Genomic DNA, 20,564 nt, shown 5'->3' on the forward strand with positions numbered 1-20,564 from the left:
CAAATCACAAGCTCTAGCAAGAAAATTTTCATTTAGTCATATGGTAGTACAGGACTTGAGTATTACTGAAAAAAGATACATGTCTAAGCTTTTCATCTTGCATTCATCAGAACACCTTGCAAGAATACCAATATAAGGGAAAGGCAAAATTTTATACTGTACGTGAAGTGAGTGTTGATTGGCTGGCAAGTGATGTTGCCAATAAGAATGCACCACTGATGGTGGCTGACAGTTAATTGCCAAGCATTGTTTGAAATTTAAGCCAGGCAGCTTGACCCTGATTGGTCAAGGCATTGCCCCGAGGAATGAATCAGCGAATGGCTGTCACTTATTTTGTTTAGCTGAAACAGGTGTAATGCATGTACATGTTCTTTCTGTCTGTAAACAACAGGGCCCTCTGTAATAATATACGTAGCTTCCATTACATGCAGATGCGCCACACTATGAGCCCGACTGACAATCTTAAATTGGTTGTTAGCGTAATTCTTAGCACACTGAGGATTATTCAGCAAATGTTTTCAAATCGTGGAATCAAATTTAATGTTGGACACTGTGTTTTAAGTTTTGCAAGCACGGGCTGGTTGGGTACGGTTTGTACCCTGCCCATTGCAAGCAGCGTCTGGGACATGCTGTTTGAGACGGTCCGCCAGCCTTTGGGACGTACGGTCTACATATCTAGCATTACACTGATATGGAAATTCATATACCACATTACTCATTTGTGTGAAAGGCAGAACGTCTTTTTGGCTTGACAGCAGCATCCTGTTAGTGACGAATATCACTCGAATTGCTGGTGCATAGTAGCAGTGTGAAACAGCCAGTCTGATCTGCTGCTCAAGGATGAAAACAAGGATGAGAATTTTAAAATCAAGATTTTGCTTCACCAAAAGCCAATGTAGAGTGGAGTGATAGGTGAACCCGACTTGATGAGCTGATGTTACTGAGGTAGAAAAAAAAGCAGTCTCAGTGATGGCGCGAATATATAATTGAAAGCTCACCTCAGGGTCAAATCTGAAACCAAGGCTGCAAACAGCCTGGCTTAGGCTCAGACAGGTGCCAAAGCGAGGGATGGATTTGGTAGTTAGGAAACAGAGTTTGGAGCAGGCATCAGAAACAATGGCTTCAATCTTCCCAATCTTTACTTGGAGGAGATTTCTGCCCATCCAATACTAGATGTCGGATAAGCAGTCTTATAATTTAGTATTCAATTTTAGCGGAGGTGTTGAGAGAGGTGGTGGTGAGTTAGAGGTTTGGGGATTGTCAGTGTACATGTGAAAATGAATATTTTGCTTTTGGATGATGTCACTGAGGGGCAGCATGCGGATGAGAAATTGGAGGGGTCCATGGATAGATTGACACAGCACCTCCAGGCACATTTAAATGATGGTAATCAGCGAATGGGACAAAAATTGACTGCTAAAAGCAAATTTTCAAACAGGCATATTTCATTTGCACAGGACTGTCTTTTTTCACTCTTTGTGCCAAAAGAACCCATATACTCGCTAGGAAATATGATGCTTATGGATTTTGGATCATTGTGAAAAAGTCTATGTGCATCCTCACAAGTTAAATTAGAAAGAACAATGTTGAATTTGATTAAAAATTCTCTAAAGATAGATACAGCGATCCCTCAGATAAAGATGAGGTCCTCTTGTTCGCACTTGAGCATAAGCATGATGCAGGTGAATTCGCCAAATCAACCCCAAAAAACAGGGAATTTTAAATGGAAGTTACAGACAAAACAACAGGTGCTCGAGTTTTCTGGGATCTTTTACACTGGTTCATTATTCTATTCAATGAGGTGTCAACCTGGTGAAGTTACAACACAGGGCCACTTGCATGCCACACAGAAAAAGCAGCAAGCGATAGATAGAGCTAAGTGATCCTACAACCAATGGATCAGATCTAAGCTCTGCAGTCCTGCCACATCCAGTCATGAATGGTGGTGCACAACTAAACAACTTACTGGAAGAGGAGAAGACTCCACAAATATCCTCATTCTCAACGATGGGGGAGCCCAATACATCAGTGGGAAAGATAAGGCTGTTGCATTTGCAATGACATTCAGCCAGAGGTGCTGAGTGGGTGATCCATTATGGCCTCATCTGGAGGTCCACAGCATCACCTTTGCCAGTCTTCAGCCAATTTGATTCACTCCATGTGATATTAAGAAACGGCTGAAGGCACTTGATACTGCAAAGGCAGTGGGGCCTGACAATATTTCGGCAACAGTACTGAAGGCTTGTGCTCCAGAACTTGACTCACCTCTAGCCAAGCTGTTCCAGTACAGCTACAACACTGGCATTTAACCAGCTATGTGGAAAATTGCCCAGGTATGTCCTGTACACAAAAAGCAGGACAAATCCAACCGGACCAATTACTGCCCCATCAGTCTACTCTCAATCATCAGTAAAGTGATGGAAGAAGTCATCAACAGGACTGTCAAGCGGCACTTGCTTAGCAATAACCTGCTCACTGACTATCAGTTTGCGTTCTGCCAGGGTCACTCAGCTCCTGACCTCATTGCAGCCTTGGTTCAAACATGGAGAAAAGAACTGAACTCCAGAGGTGAGGTGAGAGTGAGTTCCCTTGACATCAAGGCAGCATTTGACCAAGTGTGGCATCAAGGATCCCTAGCAAAACTGAAATCAATGGGAATCAGGGGGAAAACTCTCTGCTGGTCTGAGTCACACCTAAGCTAAAGGAAGATGGTTGTGGTTATTGGGAGGTTAATTACCTCATTTCCAGGACTTCACTGCAGGAGTTCTTCAGGGTAGTGTCTCGGCCCAACCAACTTCAGCTGGTTCATCAATGACCTTCCTTCCATCATAAGTTCAGAAATGAGGATGTTTGCTGATAATTGCACAATGTTCAGCACCATTTGTTTCTCCTCAGATTCTGAAGCATTTCATGTCCAAATGTAGCAAGGTCTGGATAATAGCCAGGTTTGGGCTAACAAGTAGCAAGTAACATCCGCACCACACAAGTGCTGGGCAATGACCATCTCCAACAAGAGAGTCTAACCATTCAATGGCATTACCATCACTGAATTCCCCCACTATCAACATCCTGGGGGCTACCATTGAGCAGAAACTGAACTGGGTTAACTGTATAAATACTGTGGCTACACGAGTAGGTCAGAGGCTACGAATACTGTGGCGAGTAACTCATCTCCTGACTCCCCAAAGCCTGTCCACCATCTACAAGGCACAAGTCAGGAGTGTGATGGAATACTGTCCACTTGCCTGGATGAATGCAGCTCCAACAACACTCAAGAAGCTTGACAACATCCAGGACAAAACAACCCACATGATTGGTACCTCATCCACAAACATTCACTCCCTCCACCATCAATGCACAGTGGCAGCAGTGTGTACCATCTACAAGATGTACTGCAGGAACTCACCAAGCCTCCTTAGATAGCACTTTTTAAACCCACCACCACTACCATCTAGAACATCAAGTGCAGCAGACACCTGGAAGTTCCCCTCCAAGCCACACACCATCCTGACTTGGAAATATTTCGCCGTTCCTTCACTTGCTGAGTCAAAATCCTGGAACTCCCTTCCTAACAGCACTGTGGGTGTATCTACACCATATGGACTGCAGCAGTTCTAGAAGACAGCTAACCTTCTCAAGGACAATTAGGAATGGGCAATAAACATTGGCCTAGCCAACGATGCCCACATCCAATAAATGAATATTAAAAAAAGTCACCTGGACCTGGCCACACAGCTGTATTGTATTGAAAATTGCATTGTGTATTTCATCCTCTTAAGTCTCCGTACACATATAACAGCAGAGGGAGTCTAGAAGAGAATAAAAGGAATCCATGTTTCAATAGCATGTGCAGTTCTGATTCTGAAAACTTCTCACTGTATGTTACTGTTTCTTCCAAAGAACTTCAGAGCCCTCAGCTCAAAATTGTGAGATTCTATTAATTGTACTGGTTCGAGAAGGCTATTCAAATTGTACTAATTTTCTTAAACACTCAGACACTAGTTGGCTTGCTTTAAAAGTTGTTTCAAATAAAAAAAAATGGAATTTCTTAAGAAACTGTCTCTTGTGCACCAATTAAACAATGAAACAGTTCAGTACAGTTTTTAAAGTAATTTTCAGGGATTTACATCAGCTTACTTGCACAGGTAGAGGAATTATTAAAATGCTTATTTTTTGGTGATAATTAATAAAACTGTGCCAGGTTACCACTCTTAATATAAAAGCAAAATACTGCAGATGCTGGAAATCTGAAACAAAAACAAAAATAGCTGGAAAAACTCAGCAGGTCTGACAGCATCTTTGGAGAGGAATACAGTTAACATTTCGAGTCCGTATGACTCTTCATCAGAACCACCCCACCCCCACTAGGGTTATCTATTACTTGCTCATCCTGCTTTCTACCCTAATGTCATCATTAGCACATTTCTTAGCTAATATCACCACCGTTAACACCCCTTTGTCCTTTTGTCTATGACATCTTTGGCAATCTCTCCTTTGCCTCCACCTATCACTGGCCCTCTACCCAGCTCTACCTGTCCCAACCCCCCCCCTACCAGTTTATATTTCACCTCATTTCTATATTTCCTCAGTTCTGATGAAGAGTCATACGGACTTGAAATGTTAACTGTACTCCTCTCCACAGATACTGTCAGAACTGCTGAGTTTTTCCAGGTATTTTTGTTTTTGTACCACTCTTAATACATTGAGGAATACTCTTAAAATGGAACTAAGAAGGAACAATTACATTCTCCTTTACTGCACGATTGTGTTGGCTCATGGGAAGTTTTACTTGTAATTATACAAATGAATTTCAGCGCGATCTTGAAGACAAACCCAACCAAAACAATTCTGGATATGCTTTAGCCGCAATTTTCTGATTGCATCCAAAGCAGAAAGTTGAACCCCTGTTTATCCAAATCACAGTGTAAAGGAGCTGCTTCCTCCAAACAACATGGCTAAAGAACTGCATGTGCTGGTGACTGGAATTTCTGCACTATTATTGAATTTGATGCTCCAAATGTCCGTCTGTGAACTTCAGAACCTATTACACCAGTGGAGTGATTTGTGGATTTATTTTCTCATTTAGTAGTTCAAAGTATTGCTACCTTGAAACTCTCTCTGTGCATTTATAATTCTCTAAGTCAAACAAAGTGAAGCCTTCAATTGGATTACCACTTTTTAATCACTCATGGGTATCCACTGGTCTCTTGTGCCTTCCAACGAGAAAGAAAATAATATTCATTGCTATTAATGTTTTAAATTAATGCAAATAATCAAAAGCCAAACCATAAAAGATTACATTCTAAATTGGGTCACTAAAACCTTAGGTCATACTTGGCCTTCCTGTAGAATCTCAGCTCATGAAAGGTGCATTACCAAACCATATTGGTAATATAGTAATGAGCAAAATTCAGAATTAGAACCATGAAATATTTCAGCACAGAAACAGGCCATACAGTCCACTGATTCTGCACTGGCTCTTTCGAAGAGCAATAAGAACATAACATAAGAACATAAGACATAGGAGCAGGAGTAGGCCATTCAGCCCTTTGAGCCTGCTCCACCATTCAATGAGATCATGGCCGATCTTCTACTCCAACACCACTTTCCTGCACCAAGCCTGTGTCCTTTGATATTTTTAATATGCAGAAACCTATCAATCTCAGTCATGGACATTATCAATGACTGAGCCTCCACAGCCCTCTAGGGCAAACAATACAATCAGTCCTATTCCTCTGGTCTTTCCCCATGTCCCTGAAATGATTTTTCTCCTTCAAGGAGTTATCCAATTCCCTCTTTTAAGGTGTTATTGAATTTGCATCCATGACCCTATCAGGCAGTGCATTCTAAATCCTACCTACTCATTGCGCTAAAATGCTTTCCCTCATGTCACCCCCTGGTTTATTTGCGAATAGCCTTAAATCTATGTCCTCTGATTATCACCATTGGAAACAGTTTCTCTTTATTTCCTCAATCTAAACCCTTTGTGATTTTCATCCAAATCCATCAAATCTCCTTCACTGCTCAGCATCTGCAATCTATCCGTGTAACTGTAATCCAGTGATTGGCTCTTTACCCTGATTGCTGACATCACTGTTGCTGGATCCGTTAACCTGGTGCCAGGTGTAGTTTATCATGGGGGAAGGGGAAAACCATGCCACAGATAACTAGGTCTCTGTGGGCAGAGGCAAGCAGCATTGCTTTGGGCCAATGGAATGGCTGGCTTTCATGCAACTAAGTAGGAGATAAACAAACGAAAATTGGATGTAAAGGATAAGGTCTATTTCTTGTATACAGCTCTTTCTGACAAGATTAAATCAATGTAAAACAGAATTACCTGGAAAAACTCAGCAGGTCTGGCAGCATCGGCGGAGAAGAAAAGAGTTGACATTTCGAGTCCTCATGACCCTTCAATAGAAATCAATGTAACCATTTCTGTAATATACACCACACCATGCTAGGAAGTTCCAGTTGGATATTTCTGTAATAATTATGGATATCTCTGAAAGTATATGAAACCTTCCCAACTTAGACTTGATTTGTTTTTGTATTTTCCATTAGCTGCATAAATCCCAAACAAACATTAATATTTTAATGGATAAGTGCGTCTACATAGATTCAGCTGACAGTATTGGCCATTGTGCCTCTGGGTTGGAGGAGAGAGTTTGAGTTTTTGATCCAGTGATCTCTCTAGAAAGAATACGAGTTCATGTGTAAGATAGAGAGAGTGGGATAGTGCGTGACAGACAGAGAGAGACTTCAGGGAAGCAACCTGCCACCCCAACCCGACCTGGCTGACATCGATGACCTTCCGAAGTGGCCTAGCAAAGCCACTCAGCTGGGAAAAAGGCAAAGGAAGTACATAGCCCACCACTAAACAGCTTCACAGGGAAACAAGGACTGGGCAATAAACGTGGCATTGCCAGTGTTGCCAACCTAAAGGAAGTCATTGTCTTCTGGAGTCAATAGCAAAGAAAGCTGTTAACCATCTTGAAAAAAAATTGCAAAAATATTGCTATTTCAATGATTGTTGGAAAGAATAACTTCAAGTGTTGAAAATAATATTCATACCAATGCAGACTACTGTGTAAGTTTTTAATGTCCCTTCACAGTTACACTTCACTTTAAACATCTGATGTAACCGCTACTAAATCTTAAAGCAGGTTCTAAAATGCAGACTATAAAATAATAACACTTTAATACAACATATTCTAAATAACTAACAACTATTTAATAAACAGTTGCTACAAATTGGTGAATTTGTAACAGCTGTAAATACAGGATTAGAGTCAGTCTATAAATGTTTAATACTAACACACAGCATGTTATTAATTCATAATAAATGTGTTTTAAATATTTATGGATATGCATCTCTTGAGTTTGATGTCACAGTCTGAATCTGATCTCTTCATCCCGATTCACGTGAAATTCTGTTTAGGGTATTATCTCGCAACTAGAAATAAACTCAACTAATGAGTGCCTGTCTGGTAGCTATTGCGTTATTATTCTTTTACAATAAATTGCCACTCAAAAGCACTGCCAAATGTTACCCTACATCACTGAAGTGGTGATTGGCCACAGGCTAGGTGATGTCTGGAAGGAGTTGGGTACAAGACAGTTGTTTGATTAAACTTTACTATAAAATCAAGAGCTAGATTCCACCCAGGATCTCAATGATGGGATCAAACCAGGGTCCCAAGACCATACTTGCCAGCAGCAAGACCAGCTCAGCACTCTTCCAGGAGAAGGTCTCCTAATCGGCTGCCTCTGCGTTCGCCATCCTCTGAAGGAGAGCGGGCGGGCTCTCAGTGCTCTCAGAGGGCTGGCAGCTCTGGATCCTTTGCAGTCCTACTGGGAGAGTTGGGCACTGCTGAGACACGTCAGGGACCATGAGGGCACCTCAGCATGGAGATGCTCTTGCAGGGGTGCAACGGCAGTGGAAATATAGGTGTCAGGGAGCAACCTTATTGCATGTCCCCCCACCCCATTTTCCTGTCCATGCCCGCCCTCTGCCCCCAGGCCAGCTATCACGAGGCTGGGGAAATCCAACCCTTCAAGGTTCAAGCCAGTCATGCCTGGCATTGCAGACAGGAATTCAGGCTGCTCAGTATTTCTAAATGGTTGGCACGGATGGTTACAGGGGTCCCATTTCACTCATGACACTGCCAGCAAATGTGGCCAGTAATAAAAAAAAAAATCCTGGTCAATCTTTGCTCTGTGCCTGCCCTGAGAAAAAACACACAGAGTTCCGCTGTCTGCAATTACATTGATGAGATGGTTCTATCACTCACTTGAATTAGCCCTGCTTGTGATCAGATTAATCTTGATCTGTTGGTGTCATTGACACCATTTTGGTCAATGTCAATAGTGGAATCAGTGGTGACTTCTTATCCAAGATGAGAAATGCTTGCTTTCACAGCTCAGGAACTCTATAGTAGTTACTTAATATAGGACACTTGCTAATTTACCAGTTAGTCCAGTAACAGAACCTCCATGCTCTGTTCTAAAGTTAGTCTGGGTCTATGATAGGAGGTGCTCCAGGTCAAGTGTCAAAGGCAGTTTTCAAGTAAGATTGAGAAGAGGACAGATAAAAACCAAGGTAGAGGGAGTGAGAAGGCAATGGGACAACCAATGTCAAAGCAGTATGATTGATAGAGCCTTCCACTGTGTCCAATCCATTTCACACACTTCTGCTCTCACCCCTTCCCCTCCCTCCCAGAACCATGATAGGCTTTTCCATCTGTCCAATCCATCTTCATATTCAAAAGATCATCCTCCTCCATTTCCATCACCTCCAGTGTGATACCACCACCAAATACATTTTCCGCTGTCGTCCCCTTTCAGCATTTCAAAGGGACAGTTCGCTCCGCGACACCCGAGTCCACTCCTCAGTCACCCCTAACACGCCCTTCCTTCCTTACAGTGCCTTTCTGTGCAAGTTCAGGAGGTGCAACAGCTGCCCTTTTAACTGCTCCCTCCTCACCATCCAAGGCTCTAAATAATCCTTCCAAGTGAAACCGTGATTCACTTGTACTTCTTTCAGTTTAGCATAGTGCATTCGCAGTAGTCTCTTCCACATTGGAGGCCAAACACGGAATGGGTGACCATTTTACGGAACACCTCCATTCATTCCACACGCATGACCCAAAGCTTCCGGTTGCTTGTCATTTTAATTCTCCACCTTACTTCCATGCTGCCCTTTCTGTCCATGGCCTGTTATTGTGTTCCAGGGAAGCTCAACACAGGCTCAAGAAACTGGGTCATTGAATATATTCCAGGCTGAGTTAGGCAGATTTTTGATTGTCAGGGGAGTCAAGGGTCATTGGGGGGGCAGACAGGGAAGTCAAGTTAAGGCCACAATCAGATCAACCATGATATTATTGAATGGTTGAGTAGGCTCAAATGGGCTGAATTTCTTATGTTCATATACTCTAGGGGAATTACTTAAATGGGCCAAATCCCCTTACTCATCAGTCCATACCTTGTAATCTTCGAATCTTGTAATCCCAATAGGCATGTCATTATCCAAAATACGAGAACTGGAGTTTCATTTGTGTCTTACAAAGGGGACTTTAAACTCTTGGGTTAATTGCTGACCTTAAATTTTGCAGATTCTCGAAATCAATGATTAAAATCCAGAGGCTTACAATTGTAAATTGAAGTGTTTATAAAGGCTGCAGATAGGATTTATAAAGTCATAACTTCTCATATTTCACAACTATATTGTGCTCTTCAGAGGAAGATTTCATAAGGTTTAGGGTTGATCTTGTGTAGTGGAACTGTGCACATCATAAAATTATACCCTGGTTGCCAACATACATTTAGCAATCATAGTCCAATCACTAAGTCACAGTGGGATTCAATAGTGACACACCATGATACTGACACTCAACTTCAACCTAACACCATGGAAACAGATCAGACGAGAGGTTGCCAATTTAGGTGTTTCATTCAAAATTGCCTCATCAACCTCCCCTTTCCGATAGTATGCTTCCAGCCATAAAAGTGTTGTGTGTAAATCATTTCCCTTCATTTCCTCTCTAATTCTCTTGGTAATTATTTTAAATCTCTGATCTCTGGTTAGTGGCCCACTTGCCAATTCTACCTTCCTAACTGAATGACGTTAACAAGCAAACCAAGGACTTTTTTTTTTGAGAGGTGGTGAATTGTCAGAACAACACGAAACACAAATCAATAATCGATTAACACTTCCTTCCACTGTAACTCCATTTCGTACTCAGGTCTACTTTTTGCTAACATTGGCATGGATAGAAATGTTAACATGCAAAACAGTTCTAAAATATCTTCCAGGTGAGGTGGTGCAGCAAACTTGGGAGGAACAGGTAACCTTTGATTCCCAAAGCTCTTGTGTTCACCGTAAGAAACATAGAAATCTCCATCAAACTACAGTCAAAGTACCTGCCTCCCAGGTACCATCAATAGATGGGGGACAGCACAACAGCAAATTACAATTTTTTTGTGCTGCAGACCAAGAACAATGTGCTTAGGCACCATGTACCTGCAGAATGCCTGATCTTATTCCAGTAAATTGAGAGGTTACACCCATTAACATGCTGGGCACGCTTCTCTGGAAAGGGGAATGTTTTGGATGACCGAATGGAGATATTTAACTTTATGAAGGGCCTTGATAGCAAAGATATAAAGAAAATATTTCCACCTGTTGGGGAACCCAAAGCCAGGGGCATGAATATAAGATAATCACTTATAGAAATTTGCAAAATTGCTTGGCCCAGAGAGTGGAATGAATGACGCTATCACATGGTGTAGTTGAGGTGAACCGCATAGATGCTTTTAAGGGGAAAGAAAGAAAGACTTGCATTTATATAGCACTTTTCACAACCACTGGATTTCTCAAACCCCTTTACAGGATCAGAGCCTATGCTTGGATTGTGAGGCTTAAGCTCATTTCTGCTTAGCTGGTGAGCTACGGGTAGTGAAAGGCAGGTTGTCAGAGAAGGAGGTTTGAAGATCTGCAAAGGCTCCAATTTCTTTTTGTTCATTCACAGGATGTGATCTTCGCTGGCTAGGCCAGCGTTTGTTGCCCATCCCTAGTTGCCCCTTGAGAAGGTTGTGGTGAACCCCCTTCTTGAACCGTTGCAGTCCATGTGGTGTAGGTACACCCACAGTGCTGTTAGGGAGGGAGTTCCAGGATTTTGACCCAGCAACAGTGAAGGAATGACAATATAGTTCCAAATCTAATGCGTGTTTCAGACATGCTCACCACTCACACCAATGATTTAAACCTTTACCAACACGGCAGCTTATCACTCATACCATTTATGACTCATAAAAAGTGCCCCGTTTCTTGCCCACCATATTGGGAGCTTAGGAGATTGTTTAGCATCCAAGAAATGAGCCAAATTTCTAGGTGTTTCTGTGTTCAAATCGCACCACCGTAAGTTGTGAAATATAATTCAATAAATCTGGTCATTTGCAGCAACAACCATTGTTTCTTTCAAAAAATAAGTGAGAATCTGCCAGTCCTGTCTGGTCTGTGCGACATTACATTTTTTTTCTCTCTCTATTCTCTCATGGCGTGTGGATGTCATTTGTTGCCCATCCTTAATTGCCCTTGAACAGAATGGCTTGCCAGGTGATTTCAGAGGGCAGTTAAGAGTCAACCACATTATTGTGGGTCTGGACTCACATGTCGGACAGATCAGGTAAGAGCGGCAGATTTCCTTCCCTAAGGGGCATGAATGAAACAGATGGATTTTTGGAACAATCTGTGATAGTTGCCATGGTCACCATTACTGAGACGAGGTTTATATTCCAGATGAGTTTAAATTCCACCAGCTGCTGTGGTGAGATTTGAACCCATGTCCCCAGAGCATTATCCTGGGCTTTGGATAATGAATCCATTACATTAACACTGTGCCACCATCACCCCAAGGTTGACTCTGAATGTCATCAAGTGTGGCCTAGCAAGCCACATATCTTATACAAGAAGGTGGTGAACCATCGTTTTCTTAGTGTGACTGGACTAGAATTTAAAAATGGGCAGAAACATAAGCAGAATAAGTAAAAATGTTTTATGACACAATGGAACATTTTGAACTGCAAAGAACAATTACAATATAAATAAAATTGAATGAAGAAATATATTTATTTTCCTGGGAGGTTATAATAAGCCTCCCTGTGGTATCATTCTCCTTTATTTCTTGATATAAGATGGGCACAATGTAAACTGATCTGTGAGATTATTATTGCTCAGGGAGCAGGTTGCTCTGCAAAATGTTGTTAAAAAACAAAAATCCCGATCATACTAATATCACACAGCATCCATGTTCGGCAATTCAAGCACTGTTCTCCTTTATTGTGCCTGCAAGCTATGACAAATTGAGCTTTGTGTGAAAATTTATTGACTTTTTAAATTTATTCTTAAGTGAAACAAATGCTTACATAAAACAATGAGCACAGTTCACTGGAGGCGTTTGACAATCAAGCAGAAAATACTTTGAAGGTTAGACCATGTGCACTGCACCCTCCTGCATGCTGTCTGCAGTTTCCAAACCGTTCCCAAGTTTTTCATGTCATTTACAGTAGAGAATGGAGCGCTGCTGTGCTCATGTTGCTGCTTGGAGTGATTCTAATTACCCTACTGAAAGTACCATTGCTCATTATACAATGAGTCAGACCAGCTCTGGGTTTGCAGTGTGTGTTCACAGAAACACAGAATTATTACAGAACAGGAGGCGGCCATTCAGCCCATTGTGTCCGTACCAGCTTTCCGAATGAGCAATTCACCTGCAGATTAGTTCTTTCCAAATAATCATTTAATTCCCTCTTGAATGCCTTGAGTGAATCCGTCTCCACCACATTTTCAGGCATTCCAAACCCTAACCACTGTGTGGAAAAGTTGTTTCTCATCACTTTTGCTTCTTTTGCCAATTACTGCAAACCTGTGCCCTCTTCTTCTCAATCCTTTCATGAGTGGAAACAGTTTCTCCCCACTTGCTCTGCCCAGACCCTTCATGATTTTGAACTATTACACCGAGTGGCTGGAAGACAGGACCTCCATTTTTAGTACTTTAATCACTCACTCTCTCATAGACCTCTCCCTTTTGTTCTTTCCTTTTTTCATAGCTCTGTCCATTTGTAATTAGCCATGGTCCGTGAGGGACCTAGCGCATCTCTCTCAGTTAAAGAGAGTGAAGTGGTTATCGTTTGAGGGGAACCACTCTACATCAAGCATAGCTGACCAATAATCTCTCCCACTTTGGCATGCTGGGAAGGATTAGCTGATTGATTACCAAACTATTTGGCCGTGTTATGAATGCTCCTTCAGTCCTGGAGTGGGACTTGAACCCGGAGCTTCTGCTAGCTTATGGACAGGGATGCTACCCACTGCGCCACTAGACCTCCCCCACTGTGATGTACTCTGTATTTACCCAAATTCAATGCATCATGAACATTTTCCAGTTCTGATGAAAGGTCATCAACCTGGAAGATTAAATCCATTTCCCTCTCCTCAGAAGCTACCTGTCCAGAAGTGTGTTTCCAGTGTTTTCCGTTTTTAATTACGATTTGAAGTGACTTCAAAATAACGAAGGCCAGATAGTTATGAGCACAAAATTAATGCCAGATTTGTCAAAATGTACTCATCAATTTGATCTTTCTGTGTAGGAACTATGCTGAATACTGGCACCTGCAACAATGCCAAAGTCTGATTATTCAAGGGTATTTTTACAAGCTAAAACAAAGGCTTGCACTTATATAGAGCCTTTCATGATCTCCAGGCATCTCAAAGTTTTACAGCCAAGAAAGTACTGGTAGTGTAGTTATTGTTCTAATGTAGGAAGTGCAGCAGTCAATTTGCACACAGCAAGACTCCACAAACCGACATTGTGATAATGACCAGAACATTTGTTTTTTGTCGTGTTGATTGAGGGGTAAATACAGGCCAGGACACCAGGGAGAACTCCCCTGATCTCTGAATAGTGCCTGGAGACCTTTAATGTTTACCTGAGAAGCCAGAACCTCAGTTTAATGTCACACACAAAAGATGCCACCTCTGATACTGCAGCCCTCCTTCACTATCACACTGGGAGTGTCAGCCTAGATTTTGTGCTTAAGTCTCTGGAGACGGACTCGAAGTCACAGCCTTCTGAGTTAGAGGCAAGAGTATAAGTATTAAGGTCCTGGGGAATGAATCTCTACCAAGGATACAACTTGCAAAGTTATCTCTTAGATGTCAAACCATGTTCTTCACCATCTTGTGCCCAGATTGACTTTATATTTGAGAACAGAGCAAAAATCCAGCAAGTGGGAGGAAGTGAAAGAGGCAACTCTTGTTAGGGATGTTAAGATCATGAAAGAATGTGAAGATGCTGGGAATGACTCAGATTGGACATTCTGTGCCTTAACACATGGACCGCAGCAGTACAAGGCGGCGGCTCACCACCACCACCAAGGGCAACCAGTGATTGGCCATAAATGCTGATCTGGCCAGCCATGCCTGCATCCTATGAACGAATTTAAAAAATATTAATAGAGACCACAGAAGGGAGCAAATGCAAGAATCTAATAAGTCGAAAGAATCGAGGAGCTGGAATGACTCAACCTTCATACTGATTCTCAACTCATTATCAGTCTGCTCATATGAACTAAATGCATGCCTCTGGGCATCACATAGCACGAAAACTGACTGGAAGACCCCACTGAATCATTGTGCTTATGCATATAAGGTTAACAGGGCAATGGCATTGCAGGGCAATGTTGCTTACCACTGTGAGGTATTTAGGTCAGCAATGATTGCTGCACTGTTAGCAAAGTACACTGGCCAGGTTAACATTGCATACAAGCCAGTAGAGAAAACCATCAAAAGCTGACCTGTGGCTTCAAACACGCATCAATTCAAAGAGCTACCCTGAACACACGGACGTGATATGCAGTTCAAACCAGAACGCAGTTGGATGTGAATGTGGCATAACTTAAACTGCAGTGTTAGCCAAAATTCCACCCATTGGGTTTCAGATGATTGTGACAAAAAACGTAGCGAACATCAATTATTCTTCAGAAAGAAATTTCAGGCTGTTCTGAAACTAAATTGTTTTAAAATTGCTTGTAACTCACTTCCTTTTTCATTCCCCAATGTGGATCAGTAATGAGAGGCCATAGATTTAAAATAATTGGCAAAAAGAACTACAAGGGAACGGGGAGCTTTATTTTTTTCCCCCACACAGGAGCTTGTTAAGAGTTGGAACTCATCACCTGAAAGGATGGTGAAATCAGGTTCCATAGGAACTTTCAAAAAGCAATTGGACATGTACTTGATGACAGCTAATTTACTGGTGTGTGGGATTATGTTGGACAGCTCTGAGTGCTCTTCCTGCTCCCACAATGATATCATGGGTCTCCCCTGTCCCACTGAAAATATTTTATGAGTGATCTGCATTTCGGGAAAGTGGATGCTATTTTGCAGATGTAACCTAATGAAGCATACCTGGCAGGACATTTATTGCTTGGATGCTTTTAAAAAGAAATTATTTCACAAGATGTGGGCATCACAGTCTAGGCCAGCATTTGTTGACCACTCCTAATTACCCTTGAGAAGGTTGCGGGTGATCTGCCTTCTTGAGCCCTTTCAGTCCACGTGGTGTAGATACACCCAGGGCAGGATTTTTAGGTCGGTGGGCGGGCGCGATCGGTGGGCCCGGGAGTGGCCGGGAAACGGACCGCCGCCCTCGATCAGCTCCCCGACCACAATTTCACGCTGGCTGGTCAATTAACGGTGACATAAGCATGGACCAGGGCGAGCACTAAGTGAAAGCTTCCTGAAGGCAGAGAGCTGCCTCAGGGAGCTGAAGACTTCAAAACAATTAAATAAAGAGTTTAAAAATCTGGAAAAAATGTCCGCGTTTCAGAATCAGTCACCTGAACATACACATGATGAAAATTCTGTTCATACCATTTTTAAAAAAAATTTAGTAACAGAAACCTCATCCCGCCCTTGGTTGAGGTTCCATCAAAAGTGCAATGTCCACCTGGCAGATTTGCCCATCTGCCAACCGTAAGATTGGCCAGACTACAAAAAATTGGGACCCAATGGAACTTTAACAACTTTGAATGTCAGCGGGGGCGCTTCTGACACCTCTGTGCGCCCGCCGACCAAAATATCACGTGAGCGTGCTATGATGCCGGGATGCTAACCCGAGGTCACCTCGCTCAATTTTGGGTCATTTTTTAATTCATTCATGGGATGTTGGCATCGCTGGCTAGGCCAGCATCTATTGTCCATCTCTAGTTGCCCTTGAGAAGGCGGTGGTGAGCTGCCTTCTTGAACCACTGAAGACCATGTGGTGTAGGTACACCCACGGTGCTGTTTGGGAGGGAGTTCCAGGATTTCGATCCAGCAATAGTGAAGGAATGGCGATATAGTTCCAAGTCAGGGTGATTTGTGGCTTGGAGGGAAACTTGCAGGAGGTCCCTTGCAACTACTGTCCTTGTCCTTCGAGGTGCTAGAGGTCACGGGTTTGGAAAGGGCTATCAAAGGAGCCTTGGTGAGTTTTTGAAAGGCTGTGCATCAGTTGTGGAGTGAGTGAATGTTTAAGGCGGTGAATGGGGTGCCAATCAAGTGGGCTGCTATGAACTAGATGGTGCTGAATTTTTCGAGTGTTGTTGGAGCTGCACTCATCCAGGCAAATGGGAAGTATACCATCACATTCTTGCCTTGTGCCTTTTAGATGGTGGACAAACTTTGAGGAATCAGGAGGCGAGATACTTACCACTGAATTCCCAGCATCTAATTTGCTTTTGTGGCCACAGTATTTATATGGCTAGTCCAGTTCTGTTTAGCTTCTCATCAATGATAACCCCCAAGATGTTGATAGTAGAGGATTCAGTGATGAAAATAGATGTCAAAGAGGGATGGTTAGATTCTCTCTTGTTGGATATGGTCATTGCCTAGCCCTTGTGTGATGTGAATGTTACTTGCCACATATCAGCTCAAGCCTGAATGTTGTCCAGGTCTTGCTGCAAATGCGAAAGAGCTACTTCAGTATCTGAAGAGTTGCAAATGATACTGAACAACATGCAATCAACTGGGAACATCCCCAATTCCGACCTTATGATGGAGGGAAGGTTACTTATGAAGCAGCTAAATATGATTGAGCCTACCTACATTACACTGAGAAACTCCTGTAGTGATGTCCTTGGGCTGAGATGATAGAACCATAGAACAGTTACTGTGCAGAAAAGGCCATTCAGCCCATTGCGTCTGCACCGGCCAAAAAGAGAAAAAGAAACTAACCGCTCATTTTAATCCCACTTTCCAGCACCTGGTCCATAGCCTTGCAGGTTACAGCATTTCAGCTGCAGATCAGGATACCTTTTAAATGAGTTGAGTGTTTCAGCCTCAGCCACCAACTTAGGCAGTGAATTCCAGATGCTCACAACCCTCTGGGTGAAAAAGTTTTCCTCATATCCCTTCTAATCCTTCTAACAATCACCTTAAATCTATTCTCCCTGGTAATTGACCCTTCAGCTAGGGAAACAAGTCTTTCCTCTCTACCCTATCCAAGCCCCTCATAATTTTCTACACCTCAAAATGGTTACCCCATAGCCTCCTCTGTTCTAAGGAAAAACAACCCTAGCCTATTCAATCTCTCCTCATAGCTGCAATTTCCAAGCCCTGGCAACATTCTTGTAAAACTCAACTGCTCTGGAGAAAGTGCAGAGGTGTTCTTCCTGTAATATGGTGATCAGAACTACACACAAAATCCCAGCTAACCAGCATCGTATATAGTTTCATCATTACATCCCTGCTTTTGTATTCAATACCTCGCCCAATAAAGGAAAGATTTCCATATGCTTTCTTGACCACCTTATCCACCTGTCCCTGCTGCCTTCAAGGGCCTGTGGATATTCACTTCAAGGTCTCTCACTTCCTCCACCCCTCTCAATAACTTCCCGTTTATTGAGTATTCCCTTGCTTTGTTTGCCTTCACTGTTTGACCTCCAGCAACCACAACCATCTTCCTTTGTGCTAGGTGTGATTCCTATCAGCGAAGAGTTTTCCCCGGATTCTTATTGACTCCAGTTTTCCTAGGGTTCCTTGATGCCACACTCAGTCAAACGCTGCCTTGATGTCAAGAACAGTCACTCTCACCTTATCTCTTGAGATGGGGCCATATTGATAAATATGAACTCAAGTAAATGAGACATGAGCTGCATCAACTAATCATGTCCTTGGTGTGTAACATGGCAAATTATATAATTAAACAAAATGAAAAGTTTAAAATTGGATCTGTCTCATATCATAGGGATGGTCCACTGACATTAATAGACTCCTCTCTCTTTTATCCTCGCTCCTTGTATTTTTCTTCCATTTCCTACAGATTTCCTGGGGTATTTGTAAGTGTCTTCTCCTTATAGTTTGAACAATGTTTCATGCCCCACTACAACTGCTGACTGGGCCCCACTTTGTCACTTCTCTCTTGTTCGTCCTCACAAGAGAATAGTCCAGTGAGGATTACTGAAAGCCATGTCTAGGTCCCTGGGTCTGGATTTGTCTCCCTAAATATCACCACCTTTCTCTCCTCCTTTAAGGCCCTCCTTACAATCTACTTCTTTGACAAACCTTTTAGTCACCTATCCTGACGTCTTCTTATTTGGCTCAGTCTCATGGCCCTCCTGTGAAGCATCTTGGGATGTTTCAAAGGCATTACCTAAATGCAAGTTGCTGTGAAGATGGGATTTCTAAGGTCTTTGACAAAGAAGTGGGAGGGTTGGTGTGCTAGAAAGTTATGAGGGGCCACAGGATTGACTCCCAGCTCACTAAATGTAGAGGCAAACACACAGCATTGTACTAACTGATGTTGAAAAAACAATCAAACACCATAACTGACAGCACAAGACATTTAATATTTGAAGTAACTCTCCGCATTTACCAGTGAGTAGTTATTAGTATTTGCACAGGACATAGATAAGTCAAAAGAGCAAGCTACAGGCATATTTATCACAGTAATGCTGCAATATTGATGTTGTGGTTGATAGGGGAAAATTAATGCTGTAATCTCTAGCACAGTGTTTAATTAGCACCAGGCCATAAAAAATAAAGTAATAAACTTAAATTATTACATAATAAAGTTTTGGATATGCTAATATTTTGTATGTGTTAATAGTTACTCATTAAAACGTTGCTACATGTCTACTCTTAAGGCAATTTACAGCCTTGGACATCCTTCACAAAGCCAGTTTGAATTTGTGTAGCATCTATACATGAAAAGCATACATTAATCATTTTTTAAAAATCAAACCTTAACGTGAAATGATGATTGCAGTTATAGTTAATAACTTCAGTGGGTTTGTGGCTGAATAAAATATTTTGAAAACATATCTGAAGTTTATGTGCCATTAGTTTTGTGGAGAAACTAGGAAAGCGAGGATTGTTCATCTTAGAGCATGGAAGGTTAAGGGGAGATTTAAGTGGTGTTTAAAATTCTACGGGGTTTTGGTACCAAGATGTAGGGAGTGAGTGATTCCATTGACAAGAGGGTCAGCAACCAGAGGTCATGGATTTAATGTAATTGTTAAAAGAATCAGAGGAGAGATGTCGGAGGAGGTCCTGTGATGCAGTGAGCAGCCTTCCTATTCCTGAGCCAGGAATTACCAGTTCGAGTCCCACTCCAGGAATTGATGGCCACAGAAGCTTTTTCATAACGCAGCCAAACAGATGGATTATCAACACGCAAATCCTTCCAACATGCCTACGACGGGCAGTAAGAGTTGGTCAGCCATGCTTGATACAGAGCATTGCCCCTCAAGCCAATGACTTGGTCCAGGAAAAATGAGCTACCGAAAACAGATGCAAGCACGTGCTTTGTTTGCCTTATGTGTCTCTAGATGCAGGAAATCTTCTAAGTCTAAGAGATGTTGAGTTTTTTTTATGCCGAGTTGTTATGATCTGGAATGCAATGCCTGCAAGGGCGATGAAAGCAGATTCAATAATAACTTCCAAAAGGGAATTGGATAAATACTTGAAAAGGAGAAACAATGCAGGACTATGGGAAAAAAGAAGAGTGGAACTAGTTGGATAGCTCTTTCAAAGAGATAGCATAAGCTTTATGGGCCAAATGACCTCCTTCCATGTTGTATGATTCTATAATTTCAATCTATGGAACGTAAGGTTGGCATAAAGGAACCAACAGATCCACGAGCAGTACAATGATGCTCAAATCAGGGTTCATTAGAAAACACTGGGGTCTAGGATTTGGACCAAACCATTTTGGGCGTATGAGGAGACCATAGTTTGCAGCCCTCGCATACCCCCATATCTGAATTGTAAAGCCCGGCACACCCGACATGGGTCTTGGGCCTCATTAAAAAAAACGCCACACCAACTTGGACTCCTCTGCACCGGCAGGCCCTCTCCTTGAAATGAGGCCAAAGACTTCATTTCTCAGCTTGCTATTGTTGCTGAGCACAGCTCATGTTGCTGCGTAGCTTAGAACTATTGTACATCAAAACAAAATAAATTCAGTATAAATGCCTATTTATGCTGCAAGACCACTGGACATAAATGGCCATCAAGTTGCTCAGGT

Source organism: Carcharodon carcharias, chromosome 1 (assembly GCF_017639515.1).
Source record: "Carcharodon carcharias isolate sCarCar2 chromosome 1, sCarCar2.pri, whole genome shotgun sequence".
Taxonomy (NCBI): Eukaryota; Metazoa; Chordata; class Chondrichthyes; order Lamniformes; family Lamnidae; genus Carcharodon; species Carcharodon carcharias.